General features: G+C 46.0%; 1 protein-coding gene and 1 long non-coding RNA gene across 15 annotated transcripts in view; one reads left to right on the plus strand and one right to left on the minus strand.

The window, feature by feature from the left end:
* Window positions 1–17,630, plus strand: part of FAM219A (family with sequence similarity 219 member A) — a 60,611-nt gene that overhangs the window by 18,152 nt on the left and 24,829 nt on the right. The window lies entirely within an intron of this gene.
* The window catches only part of LOC129048061 (uncharacterized), a 40,586-nt gene continuing 23,942 nt past the window's right edge, over window positions 987–17,630 (minus strand). Inside the window, exon 3 of one of the 2 annotated variants that reach the window (XR_008510087.2) lies at window positions 987–3,220. This is a non-coding gene — a long non-coding RNA (uncharacterized LOC129048061). Of the gene's footprint in view, window positions 3,518–17,630 lie in introns of both variants that reach the window. The other variant, XR_008510086.2, reaches the window with a different exon arrangement.

The raw sequence follows: 17,630 nt of genomic DNA on the forward strand, positions 1-17,630 counted from the left end.
GAACACATCACTACCTTCTGGTACTTTGGCATTCCTGTGTTGCCCCAGTATCTCCACCCCTATTGTCTCTCCTCACAGAGGAGAGTGTGTACATGTGCCCCAGACAAATACAGTACATGCACTGAGGGCACTGCAAGCCAGCTCACCAGGGAAGCACACAAAAGTTGAGAGCTGCCTCTTGCAAACCTGTACCCACCCTTAGGTCTGGTTCCCTGCCTATGGGAGTCTTCCACTTCTACTACCCAGCCTAAGAGCTGTTAGTCCCCTGATAATTATGTCCAACACAATGGAGCATCTGATGGAGCAAGAAGTCTGAGAGGTGGAGGCTAGCTAGGGACCAGCTGTGCAACAGCTGGAAAACACAGGGGTCTGCAGTGACAGCTGACCACCCAGTACAGGATTCCTGGTAAGAGCCTCACAGCCTTGGATACCCTGCCCACACTCCTCCTCATGTCTAGTTCTTCCTGAGGCTATGAGAATCCAGAGGGCCTCATTCTGTTTTGGGAAGGGACCTGTTGCTGATTACTTCTTTGCTCCCTTCTCCTGGGCGGTCACAGAAGGGACTGTGTGAAGCCCTATCCCTTTTATCCACATGAAAGTAAACATCAGAGGAAAGTGTCACCAAGTAGCAGGAGTGCCCCGTGTAGCCCCTTACACTTCAACAGCTTTCACTCGCTCTTACTATAAAGACTCAAATCCTTAATATAACCCTAATATGTGATCTGGCTCCTGCCTTCCTCTTCAGCTCATCTCATATCACATTACCCCCAATCACTACATTCAGCCTCACTGGCTTTTCCTCCACTTCTCTAATGTCCCAGGCTCCCTTCTGCTTGAGGGCCTTTGCGCATAATGTTCTTGCTGCCTGGAATGCTTTTGCTGCACCTTCTACCTTTTTGTTGTTGTTGTTGACTCCTACTCATCTTTCAGTTCTTAGCTCAGCTATAGTTTCATCACAGAGGACAATCCCTAGACTTGGTCAGTAGTCTTCCCTTTATTGCACTTTTCACATTTATAATTTTACATAAGTATGTATAATTAGTCCATTAACATGGGTCCTTTTGAAGGCTGTTGCATGAAACCAGACTCATTTTTACTTACCATTTGTCTCCTGTGCCTTCACATAATGGACATTCACTAAACATCTTTTGGTTGAATGAATGAATGACTGAATGAATTGTCTTCTAGTCTCATTTACTTGGTAATCCCATGTCGTATCTGATATTCAACCATACACCCTGCAGACGTGTGTCCTACTGTTTAGAAGTGTGTCCGGAATTGGTGGGTTCTTGGTCTCACTGACTTCAAGAATAAAGCTGCAGACCCTCGCGGTGAGGATTACAGTTCTTAAAGGCGGTGTGTCCGGAGTTTGTTCCTTCTGACGTTCAGATGTGTTCGGAGTTTCTTCTTTCTGGTGGGTTCCTGGTCTCGCTGGCTCAGGAGTGAAGCTGCAGACCTTTGCGGTGAGTGTTACAGCTCTTAAGGCAGCGCGTCTGGAGTTGTTCGTTCCTCCTGGTGGGCTTGTGGTCTCGCTGGCTTCAGGAGTGAAGCTGCAGACCTTCGCAGTGAGTGTTACAGCTCATAAAAGCAGTGTGGACCCAAAGAGTGAGCAGTAATAAAACTTATTGCAAAAAGCAAAAGAACAAAGCTTCCACAGTGTGGAAGGGGACCCCAGTGGGTTGCCACTGCTGGCTTGGGCAGCCTGCTTTTATTCTCTTATCTGGCCCCACCCACATCCTGCTGATTGGTAGAGCCCAGTGGTCTGTTTTGACAGGGCGCTGATTGGTGTGTTTACAATCCCTGAGCTAGACACAAAGGTTCTCCAAGGCCCCACCAGAGTAGCTAGATACAGAGTGTGGATTGGTGCATTCACAAACCCTGAGCTAGACACATGGTTCTGATTGGTTTGTTTACAAACCTTGAGCTAGATACAGAATGCCGATTGGTGTATTTACAATCCCTGAGCTAGACATAAAGTTTCTCCAAGGCCCCACCAGAGTAGCTAGATACAGAGTGTCCATTGGTGCATTCACAAACCCTGAGCTAGACACAGGGTGCTGATTGGTGTATTTATAATCCCTGAGCTAGACATAAAGGTTCTCCACGTCCCCACCAGACTCAGGAGCCCAGCTGGCTTCACCCAGTGGATCCCGCACCGGGGCTGCAGGTGGAGCTGCCTGCTAGTCCTGGTGCCATGTGCCCGCACTCCTCAGCCCTTGGGTGGTGGATGGGACTGGGCGCCGTGGAGCAGGGGGTGGCGCTCGTCGGGGAGGCTCGGGCAGCACAGGAGCCCATGGAGGGGGTGGGAGGCTCAAGCATGGCGGGCTGCAGGTCCCGAGCCCTGCCCTGCGGGAAGGCAGCTAAGGCCCGATGAGAAATCGAACGCAGCGCCGGTGGGCTGGCACTGCTGGGGGACCCAGTACACCCTCCGCAGCCACTGGCCCGGGTGCTAAGCCCCTCATTGCCTGGGCGGGCAGGGCCTGCCGGCTGCTCCGAGTGGGGGACCCGCCAAGCCCACGCCCACCCGGAACTCCAGCTGGCCCGCAAGCGCCGCACGCAGCCCCGGTTCCCGCTCGCGCCTCTCCCTCCACACCTCCCTGCAAGCTGAGGGAGCCGTCTCTGGCCTTGGCCAGCCCAGAAAGGGACTCCCACAGTGCAGCGGTGGGCTGAAGGGCTCCTCAAGTGCCGCCAAAGTGGGAGCCCAGGCAGAGGAGGCGCCGAGAGCCAGCGAGGGCTGTGAGGACTGCCAGCACGCTGTCACCTCTCAGAAGCACTTACTACTTATCTGCCACCAGACACACAGTGTTTCATTTAATTCTCTCAACTCTGCAAAGAAGGTATACCCTTAATCTACAGAGAAGGAAAGTGAGACCCAAGGTGATACAACCTAGTAAGTGGCAAAACCATTTCAAGCCCAGGTGTATGGAGTCTTTAAGGCCATGCTCTTAACCGTAACACTGCACTGCCCCCTTTTGGCATTTTGGAGCATTGTCACTGGGCCCTGGTTAATTCAACTCTAAGTCCGTATATTCTAGAACTGAAAGCCCCAAGAAGCCACGCTCCAGGTCTAGCGCTCTACTTTTGGTCCTGGCTGTGGAAGGACACTGGGGATGGTATTCAACCAGGACTCCCCAGGGTTCCAGGGTGTATATGTCTCAGGGTCTCTCACCCCATCTGTTTCCATGGATCCTTTGTAGCCTCCAGATCATAATGTAGTGTCCTGTTTTAAAGAGAAGGGCCAGCTGTTGAAATGGCCTGATCTGGCAGAGTCCTGGAGAGTAAGCATGACCTGATTAAGATCCTAGTCAAGATAATTGAGAGGGAGAGAGTAGTGTTTGTCTTCTTGCGATTTCCTCATGAAAGATAGAGCCCCGGAAATTGGCTTCAAGGCTTTCCTGGGAAGTGCAAACCCATTAAGAGGGCAACGCCTCTTGCTGCTGGTTCTCATAGCTCAAGTTAGTCCACATCCCAAGTTCCTTTTGGTGGCAGGGAAATTAGGACTGATGAATACTTTAGACTAGATGGAAACAAAGTAAATGAGGAGAGAGCAACATGAAAACAAATAAAAACCAGCTACCCTTTGTTGTTCATGCCAGACATGCTGCAAAGTGTTCTATATACATTATTTCATCTCATTCTAACACCAGCCTTGCAAAGTAGGTAATATGACACCCATGAAAGGAAAGGGACATTAAGAAAGATAACTTGCCAAAAGTCATACAACCAGGTGGCTTGAGAACTAATCTAGGTCTTTCCAAATTCAAAACCCAAGTACCTCTCACAGCCAGTTGGTGAGAGTGTACATTGTCACAGCCTCTCTGGAACAATAACTGGCAACAGTGTCTCAAAATATAATGTGTACATTTCCCATTGACCCCCTCAGCTATTCTACTTCTAGGACTTTCTTAAAGAAATAGACAAACATATAAAGACTTTCTTTAATAAGAAATTATCATAGGCCAGGCTCTGTGGCTCACACCTATAATCCCAGCACTTTGGGAGGCTGAGGTAGGAGGATTGCTTGAACCCAGGAGTTTGAGACCAGTCTGGGCAATAAAGCAAGACCCCATCTCTACAAAATTTTTTTTAAAAAATAGCCAGGCATGGTGGCACGTGCCTGTAGTCCCAGCTGCTTGGGAGGCTGAGGTGGGAGGATCATTTGAACCCAGGAGGTCAAGGCTGCAGTGAGCTGTGGTTGCCACTACACTCCAACCTGAGTGACAGAGTGAGACCTTGTCTCAAAAAAACCCCAAAAAATCCCAGAAATTATAATAATTATAAATAAATATACATAATTTTATAACATTATAATAGTTATAATAAATATTATAATGGTTATTAGTAGCTGCAACACTATAATAGTGAGAAAAAGGTGAGAAAGCAATCTAGGCTGGGCACGGCAGCTCACACCTGTAATCCCAGCACATTGGGAGGCCAAGGCAGGTAGATCACCTGAGGTCAGGAGATTGAGACCAGCCTGATCAACATGGTGAAACCCCATCTCTACTAAAAATACAAAATGAGCCAGGTGTGGTGGTGGGCACTTGTAATCCTAGCAACTTGGGAGTCTGAGGCAGGAGAATCGCTTGAACCCAGAAGCAGGGGTTGCAGTGAGCCGAGATCATGCCATTGCATTCCAGCCTGGGTGATACAGTGAGACTCCATCTCAAAAAAAAAAGCAATCTAAACCTCCATCAGGGAGGACTGATTTAATAAATCATGGTACCTCCATCCCATAGCATACATATGGACAGCCTTTTAAAAGGAGGATGTAAATCTAATATGAATTGACATAAAAAGATATTCATGATAGATGCATTTCATTGTGGTAAAATGCACATAACACAAAAGTTACTGGGTAAAATACATATGGAAGATGGATCATCTGATTCCATCTATGTTTAAATTGGTATATATGATTACATATTTTTAAAGTCTGGAAGTATAAAATAAACTGGCAACAGTAATGAATTATAGAACTTTCATGTTCTGTATTCACCTTTTTGCATTTGAATTTGTTATGACAAAACAGCATCACCTTTTTCTTTGAATTTTTTTTCTATTTGGGGAAACAAATGGTCAAAAATCATGCTCTTTTACTCTATCATTTTTACCCAGGTGATAGAGCTCATGCTTTCCATATTTTTAAATTGGGTATGCATACCAACAAGGGGGTAAGATGAATTGAGTGTGGAAATGCTGCCAGAGTCCTGTGTGTCACTTGTCTAAACAATCTTGTTCCTGCTACACACCCCAGCTTTGACATGCCACACTTGACTCACATCTTCCCAATTCGTTCTCAAGTTCTACAGAGCCCTGTAGCTTCTAGGAGGCAGGGCATTTCTTTGGAAACAGAAAATCATCAACACTGGCCAGGCACAGTGGCTCAGGCCTATAATCCCAGTACTTAGGGAGGCTGAGGCAGGCAGATCACTTGAGCTCAGGAGTTCAAGACCAGCCTGGCCAACATGTTGAAACCCCATCTCCACCAAAGATACAAAAAGTTAGCCAGGTGTGGTGGCACATGCCTGTAGTCCCAGCTACTTGGGAGGCTGAGGTAGGAGGATCACTTGAGCCCAGGAGGTGGAGGTTGCAGTGAACTGAGATCCCGCCACTGCACTCCAGTCTGGGCAACAGAGTGAGACTCTGTCTCAAAAAAAAAAAAAAAAAAAAAAAGAAAGAAAACCATCAACATTGAGCAGATACCTTCCTGTTTCTTACTCCCTGTTGAGAGATCTCCTACAGTTCCACTTTCACCATATAAGAAAAGGAAAGCAAGGGGACAAATTTACTCTCACATTCCCCAAGGTAAAACTATGATCACTAATATTTGAATGTTCTGGATGGTTCTGTTTGGCTTCTGGCCTTCCTCCCATTAGTGTTGTCTCTTGTTGTGTTATGGTTTTCTGTATGGCCATTTTATGTGGTAAAGTAGGAAAGGGACCAGGAAACTTGGGGCCCAGTTCTGGATATGGGACTTCAGGGGAGTTACTCAGCTTTATAGGGCTTCAGATTCTTTTTCTCTGTAAAATTGAGATAAATGATAGATGGATTATCAGAGATTAAATGAAATAAAATGAGGAAAAAGCCTTGAAATTTTAAGTTGCAATATAAAAATAAATACCTATATTTTCTGAATTTAACCTTTTCTGATTTGTATTGTAAACTCTTATGTCAAGAAGCCTGTCTCTAAATCTGTTTACTGTGGTATAGCAATTTAATAGGAAGATAGGAGAGATACTGAAGAATCTGGAGAGGCCACTTCATTCTTTTTTTTTTTTTTTTTTTTGAGACGGAGTCTAGCTCTGTTGCCCAGGCAAGAGTGCAGTGGTGCGATCTTGGCTCACTGCAAGCTCCGCCTCCCAGGTTCACGCCATTCTCCTGCCTCAGCCTCCCGAGTAGCTGGGACTACAGACGCCCGCCACCACACCCAGCTAATTTTTTGTATTTTTAGTAGAGACGGGGTTTCACTGTGTTAGCCAGGATGGTCTTGATCTCCTGACCTTGTGATCCACCCACCTCGGCCTCCCAGAGTGCTGGGATTACAGGCATGAGCCACCGCGCCCGGCCGAGGCCACTTCATTCTTAAAACCAACCTGAGGAACGGGGAGGGCAGAGGAGCATCAGAGGCTTATTTCCTACTTGATTCACTTCTGTATTGTTTTACTTTCCCCATTGAATATGTGTTACCTTTATAAGTTAAGGAAACCAATACAGATTTTTTTTAATGGCTTAAAATGATACAGTCAGTCTGGATATAGAAATTGGAAGTCATCTGCATAGAGGGCTGACAGTTAGGGCAAAGAGATCAAAGGATTTAGAAAGATGGCAGTTGGAGGAGCAGCCAGATTGGCAAACTGGGGTCGTGTTTTTAAAACTTATTGGATGTCAGGTTGAGGAGTTTTTAAGTGGTAGGAGCTATCAGAAGGTCTTGAGCAAAGGAGTACTGCTATCAGAGCAGTGTTTAAGTCTCAGAAAAGTCTTTTAACAGTAATATACAAGATGAGTTGGAGGAAGAGGAGACAAGGTGGGGAGATGAGTGGGTTACTACTACAGTGATCCTGGAATATGCTGAGAAGGGCCTGAAGCAGGTTGTTGCCTGATAATTTTTTTTTAAGATAAACGTTAGGTATTCTGCAGAACCTTCTAGTTTCATGATTAGTTTCCCATAGAGATAAAGGAGAAAGAAGTGGATCAAAATGAGCCCACAGGGAGGTTAAAACAAGAGCCAACCTGAAAGTGTTCTCAATGGCCAAAGCTGGAACCATTTGAGCAATAAAACAAATATGATAATATTGGATTATAACCTCCCAAAATAAGTATACATTAATCCATACTGATATAAATACATGATTAAATAAATAAGTAAATGGAAGAGAAAGGACAAATACTTCTTTCAGAAGGATTCCAATTTTTTATGTATGAAGTGAATACAAAGACTCTCTGGACTGTCTTTGTAACTCTTCCGTAAATGCAAAATTATTTCAATAATAAGCCAGGCATAGTGGCTCATGCCTATAATCCCAGCAATTCAGGAGGTTGAAGCAGGAGGATCCCTTGAGGCCAGGAGTTCAAGACTAGCGTGGGCAACATTGTGAGACACTATCTCTTTAAATAATTTTTTAAAACTACTTCAATAATTAAGTTTTTAAAATGATACCCCACCTCCCCTCCCCCATTTTTGAGTTTATTTACTGGGAAAGTGTTTTGCCGATAACAAGATAAAGATAGTTAAAAGGAAGAACGAGGCTGGGGGAGGAACATGACGCCAGTGGAAATAGTATGCAGTTGGAAATGGGGTCTGGAGAGAAAAGTCAGAGCTAGAGTATGGGCTTGGGATTGTAAAGCCCAGAGAGCTATTACTTGAAATAATATGTTTATATGAGATGCGAAGAGAGAACATGTGGAAAGAGAATCACTGACCACTGGGAAAGGCACTTATGTCTAGAGTATAAGAGGAGGGACAGTAGGAAGGGCAGTCAAAACAGATAGAGATATAATGTTTCCATGCAAGCCAAGGGAAAATAGCTTCCAGAAAAATATGGTCAGCACTGTCCAGTGATGCCCAAGGTGGTAGAAGATCACCTGAGAAAAAGCCATTGGCTTTTAACCAGGAGCTCAGTGCTGACTGCAGGGAGAACAATGTTAAGTAGAGCAGGCAAGAAGAGGTGAGGGTGGTGGATGTGAGAATCAAATTGCCAGGACTCACAGTGAGGAGCAGGCTTGCCTAAGCCAGGCAAAGGGACTGACTGACATAAGGAGCCCCTGGAGAAGAATAGTACACCCCTGGGCACAAAGGCAGAAAGTGATGGCCAGAACAAGTGGGCGAAAGGGCTGAGGCCCAAAGCTCAAGAAGAGAGAACTTTGACCAAAAGGAAGCCCTCTGCCATCTCCTGGCTGTGGCTGCAGAATGTAGGCTGGAAGCTATAGGTACTATTATTTTCCTCATGTTAAAGATGAAACACTGAGACCCAGAGAGGTTAGAAACTTATCCAGATCACACAGATAAGTAAACAGCACAAATAGGACTTACTCCAAAACCAATGCTTTTAAGCACTACACTATACTGCCTCTTACTGACACACTCACACATGCGTGCACATATATACATACACCCAAAGACCCAGACTGTGCGCTAGGAGGTTAACACTGGATAGCTCTAGATAGTAGGAGTAAGTTTATTTTTTTCCTTTTTCTTTTGTGCATATCTGGACTTTTTACAGTGACTATGTATTCCTCTTTTTTAAATGTTTTTATTTTTTATTAGCTTTTCTTAGAGAGGGGGTCTCAATATGTTGCCCAGGCTGGAGTCAAACTCCTGGACTCAAGCAATCCTCCCACTTGGGCCTTCCTGGTAGCAGGGACTACAGGCATATACCACCACACCCAGCTCTCTCCTCTTGGATTTAGGAAAAGAAATAATTATTTTGTTTAATTTAAGTTTTAAGTTTTGGTGCTCTTTGCCAGATTTCTGTGGTATCTATGAGGGAAACAAAGCAGGTGCATTCTGCTCAAGTGCAGACAAAAGAGACTCTACCTTCTCTGCAGCAATACAGGCTCTGCAGTGACAGGAAGGAGAATCTGGCATGCATGTATATGCGTGTGTGAGTTTGTGTGTGTGTTCGTGTGTGTGCAGCAGCTGCTGAGGGCAGGGGAGGAGCTGATGAGCTGTCTGTTGATTTATCACATGGAGAATTCCCTTCCTCCCCTATGGCCACTTTGTTCCCAAGCCAGGTCTATTTTATCCTGAGCTTCCAGAGGGACTAGGAGATATTTTTTCACACACACTAAGATCCTCTGCCTCACCCCTTGAAAATCTGGCCAGGCAGCCAGGCTGCTGGCATGAAGCCCAGGCTGCAGCCGTAGAGAGAGATTGGAGTCATGCAGGAGCTACTTCAGTTCATGCGGGCCATGGGTCCAAGCAAGCAGTTGCTATCAACAATGGGCAGAGATGAGGCAGTGGCATTTAAGATCGGCATTAACCAGCAGGCAGGTTTCTTGCCCAGAGCCTCCAAGGACTTAAGGGGAGATGGTTCAGAACCCTGGAGAGCTCCTCCTGTTTGTGCCGGGTCTGAAAGGCCTGGATGCTGTGTCCTTAAGGCCTTGTGCCCATTTAACTTGTTGTTGTTGTTGTTGTTATTTGGAGACATGGTCTCACTCGGGCACCCAGACTGGAGTGTAATGGCATGATCACTACTTACTACAGCTTCCACCTCCTAGGCTCAGGTGATCCTCCCACCTCAGCCTCCCGGGTAGCTGGGACTACAGGCATGTACCACCGTGCCCAGCTAATGTTTTTTGTTGTTGTTGTTTGTTTGTTGTCTTTTTTTTTTTTTTTTTTTTGAGACGGAGTCTCGCGCTGTCACCCGGGCTGGAGTGCAGTGGCGCGATCTCGGCTCACTGCAAGCTCCACCTCCCGGGTTCATGCCATTCTCCTGCCTCAGCCTCCTGAGTAGCTGGGACTACAAGCGCCCGCCACCACGCCAGGCTAATTTTTCATATTTTTAGTAGAGATGGGGTTTCACCGTGTTAGCCAGGATGGTCTCGGTCTCCTGACCTCGTGATCCGCCTACCTCGGCCTCCCAACGTGTGTTTTCTTTTTTTTGTTTGTTTGTTTTGTAGAAACAGGGTTTTGACATGTTGCCTAGGCTGGTCTCAAACTCCTGGGCTCAAGAGATCCACCCAACTCAGCCTCCCAGAGTGCTGGGATTACAGGGATGAGCCACTGAGCCCTACCATGCCTATTTAATTTTGAGTAGCCTTCCTGCACATGTCTCTGGCTATGAAAGGGGCATGACCTCTTCTCTTTCCAAGACCAGCCCTGTAGGTCTAGGGATTCCCCCTTATCCCCTCCAGGTGCTGCCCTACCTCCCCCCACACGTGTCTAGCTCTCTGTTGAGGTCACCATCACTCTGAAGGTGAAGTAAGCTTGCAAGACAATTATGTCATCTCCCAAGCTGTCCCTGGCCAGGGCCTGATACCCTAATACTTCAGGATAGTAGGAGTCCTGTGGATGGAGGAAGAAACCAGGGGAACAAGGGAATATTAAAAGGTCCTCTGTCTCTAATACCCCTGTACTTCCCTCTTCAATCTGGGAGAAGGGAGCATGAAGGAGGGGAAATTAAGGAGAGACACTGAGCAGGTTTCAAGGCCTGAAGCAGGATCCTTTCATGAGCCATCACTGGACTTTCGGCCTACCAATAGGAATATACTTAATTTAAATATGTCTTTTTTTGCAGGGGGAAGGACATTGACATGAGTTGGGGGGGCGGGTTGTAGCAAGTGGAAGCAGAAATAAAACTAGCGAGTCTGGAGCTTGCAACCTGCCACCCCAACCCTAGTCATGCACATGGCCCCCAGAGCCCACAAGCAGAGAGGAGTCAAATTCACACTATAGAGGGATTTCCTCCCACTTCCCCAAGTCATGTGTGAGGAGTTTGAAAGGTCAGAAGAATCATAATCATACACTAGGGATTAAATTTTCTGGTTGAAAGTTCCTCCTCTACCTCCAGGTCTCTTCCATGGCTAAATGAATCAGAGCAGCTCTCACTTTATGATTCCCTGAGCTGGTGAGTGAGGAGGGTAAGTCTGCCTGGATTGAGGCTCAATGAAAACACTCAGGACCCTGTTCCTCTCAACCACCCCTGCTCTGGAATTTGTGCAAGGCCCTCTTCCTTTTGAGACCTTGTTTTCTTCACCTCTCTTAGGCTTCTGGGTCCCTTATTGAAGGAACTGTCAAGCCCAGAGGCATGCATTATACCTCAAAGAACCTCCTGGTCAAAGAAATTGATGCTACATAATGAAACCCTGAGAGAACAGCTGCAGGCTCCCTCTTCTAGCGCCAACCAGTCATAATGGGAGGGAAGAGCAAGGAGAAGAAAAGAACTTTTGGTGTTCACTGAGCCTTGAGTATGCCTGGCAGAGTTTGGGCTAGAAGGACTAGGGCTGCCCCCAGCCCACCTCAAGAGGTGTTGCATGATAGTGCTCCTGGAGATGGGGCCATTGACAATGTAGTAATGAATTTATGGATGAAAAAATTTTCAGAGGATCTGGATCCAGGTTGTCCCTCAGCTTGGCCTCTCTCTTGCTCCTGGAAACAGCACATTCCAGCTTCCAGCAGAGGCCCTTACTGTGGGTTTAAGCACAGGCTCTTTTAATGCACAAGGAAGCCTGGAGAAGAAACAAGAACAGATGAGGACTTTGCCATATCCCAAGAGGGTTTGTTTGTGTTGGGTTTTGTTCAAGTGGAACAGACCTAAACTCAGCCAGATTTCGCTCTCAGTCTGCTCTCAGGGGCAAAGGTGCCCAGTGTTTGTCTTCCTCACAGCGGATGCTCTGTAGTAATTGTTTTATTTAGGAGCTGTGATTATGTGTCCACAAACCTTACTAAATTAAATACAATCCTGAGCATTCAGAAGAAGAAACAGTGCAGGACTCAGGGGAGGGCGCAGCTGGCTGCAAACAAGGGCCCATGAATTCTAATCCCAGGGCTGCCATCTGGCATTGACCTGGGACAACTCATTTACTCTCTACCCTGGAGGCTCTTTCTGGGATCTCAGGGCCTGAATAAAAACAGACCTAGAATCTCAGAAAGTGAAACAACCTGTCTAGACTCTCAGAGTCAGTGCAGTTCACAGGTAAACTGTTCATAGGCCCTACTCTCCAGCCAGAGATTGTGTTTACTATTCCAGAAGGTTTCTTGCATTTTCCTTTGCCATTTGTTTGCCCTTATGTCTAAACCCTGAAGAGTTTCCCTGCCTTGGGTGTTTACTGCCTGGTGAACATGGTTACAAGAACCAGGTTGTCAGAAAGCACTTTGAACAGACAGAGGATCAGAACAGCCCCACTCCTATCTCCCTCCAAAGAGTTTTCTGATGGTTTGGATTCCAAGCTGGTTTCCCATTCTTCCGAACTTAGTAACAAGAGTTGGGCCTTAATCATTTGATTGTGGAAGTATATATCTACAAGCTAATGGCTGATCTTAGCCCTTTAATCACAAAGAAGGCTGCATCTGTCTGCTCAGTTTGTTGTTAGTCTCCATGAGAAGTTGACCTGAAATTGAGTTGCTGCTTTGGCTGTGGACCTTAAGTGGAGTTTTAACTAGGCCAAGTCTTCAGGTGAGTTGAGGGAGGGTTTGGGGGACTCCTACTTTGGCTGTTCTCCAAAATAACTTTCAGCCCCTGACCGGAGGCTTACAGTGAAGAAGTAGTCCTACAAAGAGCACAGAATGCAACATCTGTCTGTGGGACACCATTAGACAAGACTCCAGCATGGTCTGATAGGTCAGGAGTGTTTGTCACCTCTCTGTTATAGAAAGATCCTTGCCATGCCTTCAAATCAAGTAGAAGGCAGTGTTTGTCTTTTCAGATTATGGCCTTTCATTTTCTATGCCAAGCATTGGGAGGACACAGTGGAGGCAGGCATGGTCCCTACCTTCATGAACATTTATTAAACAAATTATACAAATAGTCATTTAAATAAAATTTGCTAAGTGCATGAAAGAAATGTATGGGGGAGCAGGGGCTGTGAGACTACATTATAGAAGGATCTAACTAAGCCTGGCATTTATGGGAAGCTTCTTTTAAGAGGCGATGTGTCCCAGCCTGGGCAACATAGACTCCATGTCAACAAAAATATGTATGTATACAAAAATTAGCCAGGTGTGGTGGCGTGCACCTGTAGTCCCAGCTACTTGGGAGGCTGAGGTAGGTGGATCACTTGAGCCCAGGAGGCTGAGGCTGCAGTGAGCCGAGATTGCGCCACTGCACTCCAGCCTGGGCAACTGAGTAAGGCACTGTCTCAAAAAAACAAGAGGTGATGTATGTCAGCTGAGGCCTGAAGGATGTAGTAAAATTTAACCAGAAGGGGAGCATGAGGTTAAAAAGGATATTGATACCCCATCAGGAGTAAAGAAGACCAGTGTGCAAACTAGTAAGCCTGGGGAAGAGTGGCACAAGATGAGGTTGGGGAGATAGAAGTAAAGACAAGTGACTGCTCCTTTGCCATCATTCTTAGCCTGGTCTGGAGAAAAAAAAAAAGTGCTGGTTGAGACCACCCAAACTGCTGTTCCATCTTCCTAGCAGCAGGGGCCTCACAGGAATGCTCAGGGAGAGGTGCTTCTAGCCCCAACCTGGGGATCACACAAATAGAGTGGTCCTCACCTGGCAGCCCAGTTCAGAGGAGGGAGGAGGAAGAAAAACTAGGCACTCACTTTCCCTGCAATCCTCTCTCTATTTTTCCATTGCTCTGAACTGTTTTTTAATACATGACAGAAGCCGTTTCCCTATTTAGATGGTTCTGCTGGGAATTCCACACCACCACCATCCCTCCTGAGGCAGATTTTAAAGTCAGCTTTCAAGATTTTATACTTGGATTTCAGAAACTAAATTACATTACTACGTCCAGTGAAACGGCGCCATTGCCTGTTCGTATCTGCATGCTCCAGGCACTGTGAGGCCGATAACATCAGCATGTCGAAGCAGCTCGATCCAGACAATTTGCAGCTAGCTAGAGCTGGGCTAGTGGTGGGGAAGGGGAGGATGCAAAATTATCTCAGAATCCAAAACAGCCCAGGGTGTACCATAGACTAGGATCTGGGATTTTTGGGTTCTTTCCATATACCATCATTTCTCCTATCTATAAAGATACAACTCATCTTAGCCCCACTTGGACATAACAAGGAGCTGAAAATTCCTCTCCTGAACATAGGAACAGGACAAAATCACCGATGTTTCAATATTCGGGATGTTTTCATTGGAGTGAAAAATAGAAGGGAGTGGTGGAAAGAGTGAAGTCATTATATAAAAAATTCAAGATGCTACTGCCTGTGAAATTAGGTGTCCATATAAAAGCCAAAATACTCCTTGAATGGCTATTCTGTGCTTCTGTGAAGCCCAGATGTGAAGGCCTTATAACTAACCCTCTGACAGCCACAAGGTTGCAGAGTAGGTGAAGACAAACGATTGCTCCCCTGCCAGGAACAAAGGAATTTTGGAGTTTCTAATTCTAACCAAATTTAATTGTACAGAACAAGCATTCCCTTCACAACAAAAATATTTCAGCCTATTGGGTTACTTAAAATGCACCAAATAGCATAAAACATTCATTCAACTCTAACAGCATTCACAGACCTACTTTTGTAAATAGCCAAGCACAGGCTGTTCTTTCCCAGAATATGATTTTTTTTTTAAATAATGCAGTAGGTCCCCAAGGTCAGAGTTTTGGGAAAAGTCAGTCTAACCTCGTTGAGGCTGCCAGTCCTCTGCCCTCGTGTGAGCCTGGCTTTCCTGCACCTCAGTGCACTGCCCACTCACTCATAGGTGTCAGTGTTTGCATGCAGGAGACAGAAGAACAAGGATCTCCCCTTAACACTAACTGCACATTTTTCAACTTCTCCAAGCACAGTGGAGGCATGCAGGTTACTGACTACATTACTGGCTCTGAAGACTAATAATTAAGTCAAGTGATTATTTTTATTTATTCATTTGTTTATTTTATTTATTTATTTATTTATTTAAGACAGAGTTTTGTTCTTGTTGCCCAGGCTGGAGTGCAGTGGCACAATCTCGGCTCACTGCAACCTCCGCCTCCCAGGTTCATGAGATTCTCCTGCCTCAGCCTCCCGAGTAGCTGGGATTACAGGCACCCACCACCATGCCCAGCTAATTTTTGTATTTTTAGTAGAGACGGGGTTTCACCATGTTGGCCAGGCTGATCTCAAAACTCCTGAACTCAGGTGATCTGCCTGCCTTGGCCCCCCAAAGTGCTGGGATTACAGGTATGAGCCACTGTGCCCGGCCTCATTTGTTTATTTTTACAGAAAACTATTATTGAAGCGTTTAAATGTGAGAAAGTTTTGACTAGGCATGAGGTATAATAATAATAAAAGTGAGAAAGGGCTGGGCACGGTGGCTCATGCCTGTAATTCCAGGACTTTGGGAGGCCGACGGGGTAGATCGCTTGAGCTCAGGAGTCCGAGACCAGCCTGGGCAACATGGCAAAACCCCATCTCTACCAAAACTACAAAAAATTAGCTGGGTGTGGTGGTACACACCTGTAGTCCTAGTTACTCGGGAGGCTAAGGTGGCAGGTTGCTTGAGCTGAGGTGGAGATTGCAGTGATCTGAGGTCGTGCCATTGCACTCCAGCCTGAGTGACAGAGTGAGACCCTATTTCAAAAAAATAAAATAAACAGGTGAGAAAGCATGACTACCACATAACAGAGTATAGGTTCCATGGTTGAGCCTCCCTCTGGATGTTCACTGTTGGTGGAACAAGTGTTGTGGGTTCTGGGAAAATCGCAACGCAGGCTGCTCCTCTCTGTGTTCTGGATTCTCAGGCCACTCCTGGTAGGTCCATGTTGGCTTTGGCCCCCTGCCTCAAGGACTAGAAGTCAAGGGTCTTTGCTACTTTTTGCCATAGCCTGGGGAGGATAGGCCAAAACTAAGTCAGGAGACTCTGGTGCAGCCAGAATTTGGGGCGACTACCCACCTAACTGCTTACTATTACCTCTAGTTTGGCCAAGCCCTGGTCAGCCTCCCTTGCCTTCAGCCCACCCCTTGCCCACACTTCCTAAAAAATAGCAGATGTGCCATGATCTCTGGACCATGACTGGACTTTTCTACTAGAGAACATCTCTCTGTGAGGACTTGCAAGCCTCACAAGAATCAGACCCATAATTTCTTAGAACAAAATAAGTTTTTGCTGAAATATCAGCAAGCCTGAGAACAGCGTCTTGAGTCCTCCCTGATGTCTTCAAACAAGTGGCCATTCTATGCTGGTTCTTTCTCCTGGCCTCAACTATTTTCCAGTCTCTCTTGTCATACAAGAGCCCCTCCAGGACTCCAGTTCTGGTTCCTCTGTCTTACATTATTCTTCTCAAAACTCTGCCTTTGCTAGACATCCATGACTCTGATCTCTCCTTGGTTCCCTACCCCTCTGACCGTAGCTGTCAGTCTTCTGCTTACTTTTTCAGTATTGGTGTTCCCCAATTTTTTTTCTCTAGCCCTTCTTATTTATAAACATACACATATTTACACACAAAACGAAACCACAAGCCTTACTCTTATTTCTGTTTCTCCATCTTATTTGGTGGCATCACAATTCACACAGTCACCTGAGTCAGGAGGAAACCTGGGAGTCATCCTAGCTCGAGTCTTTTCCCTCAAACCCAGATCCAGTCAGCCTTACTGCCCCAGCGGTTTGACCTCAACATGTTTTTTCTTCTCCACCTCCTTTTTTCCAACCCCACTGACACTGACTTTTTCAAGCTTTGTCACCTACTGCAATGACCTTTATCCAGTCTCCCTGCCTCCAGTTTAATCATTCCTGCCCATTCCTTGGACCTGCTCCCAGAGCAGTCAGTCTATCTAAATCTCACAATGGGCTGACAATCCTTCAGTGGCTCCCCATTATTTCCAGGTAAGGTCCAAAACCCTGAACATATCTTAAAAGCCCTTCATGATTTTAAGTCTTCCTGTCGTTCTAGACTCATCACCTGCCACTTCGTCCCCTAACATTAACATTCTAGCAAAATTGACGTGTTCTTTTTGCCTGCTCTATAGTCATATGCATCTTTCCCACCAGTCCTTTCTCTTCTTTTTTCTTTTTGTTTGCCACTCCTTTCCTCATCTGGTTCACTAATACTTCCTATTCTTGCTTCTTCCGTCAGTTTTCTTTGGAGAAGTCCTCCCTAATTCCCCAGAGTGGGATAGTTGCCTCTGTCCTGTACACATACAAACCTCTGTCATAGCACTCAGCATATAATTAAAATTATCTGCTTATTCACTTGCTTCACTCACTGGCTTATGAGCTCTTCATGGGCAGGGGCCTTATTATTGTTATTATTTAGAAGAAGGGGTCTCACTCTGTTGCTCTGTGCAATCATGGCTCACTACAGCCTCAACCTCCCAGGCTCAAGTGATCCTCCCACCTCAGCCTTCTGAGTAGCTAGGACTACATGCGCCTGCCACCATGCTAGGCTAATTTTCTTTAATTTTTCTGTAGAAATGGAGTCCTACTATGTTGCTCAGGCTGGTCTCAAACTCCTGGGCTCAAGCTGTCCTTCCACTTCGGCCTTCCAAAGTGCTGGGATTACAGGTGTGAGCCACTGCGCCCAGCCCATATTATTTT

Source organism: Pongo abelii, chromosome 13 (assembly GCF_028885655.2).
Source record: "Pongo abelii isolate AG06213 chromosome 13, NHGRI_mPonAbe1-v2.0_pri, whole genome shotgun sequence".
NCBI classification, from domain to species: Eukaryota; Metazoa; Chordata; class Mammalia; order Primates; family Hominidae; genus Pongo; species Pongo abelii.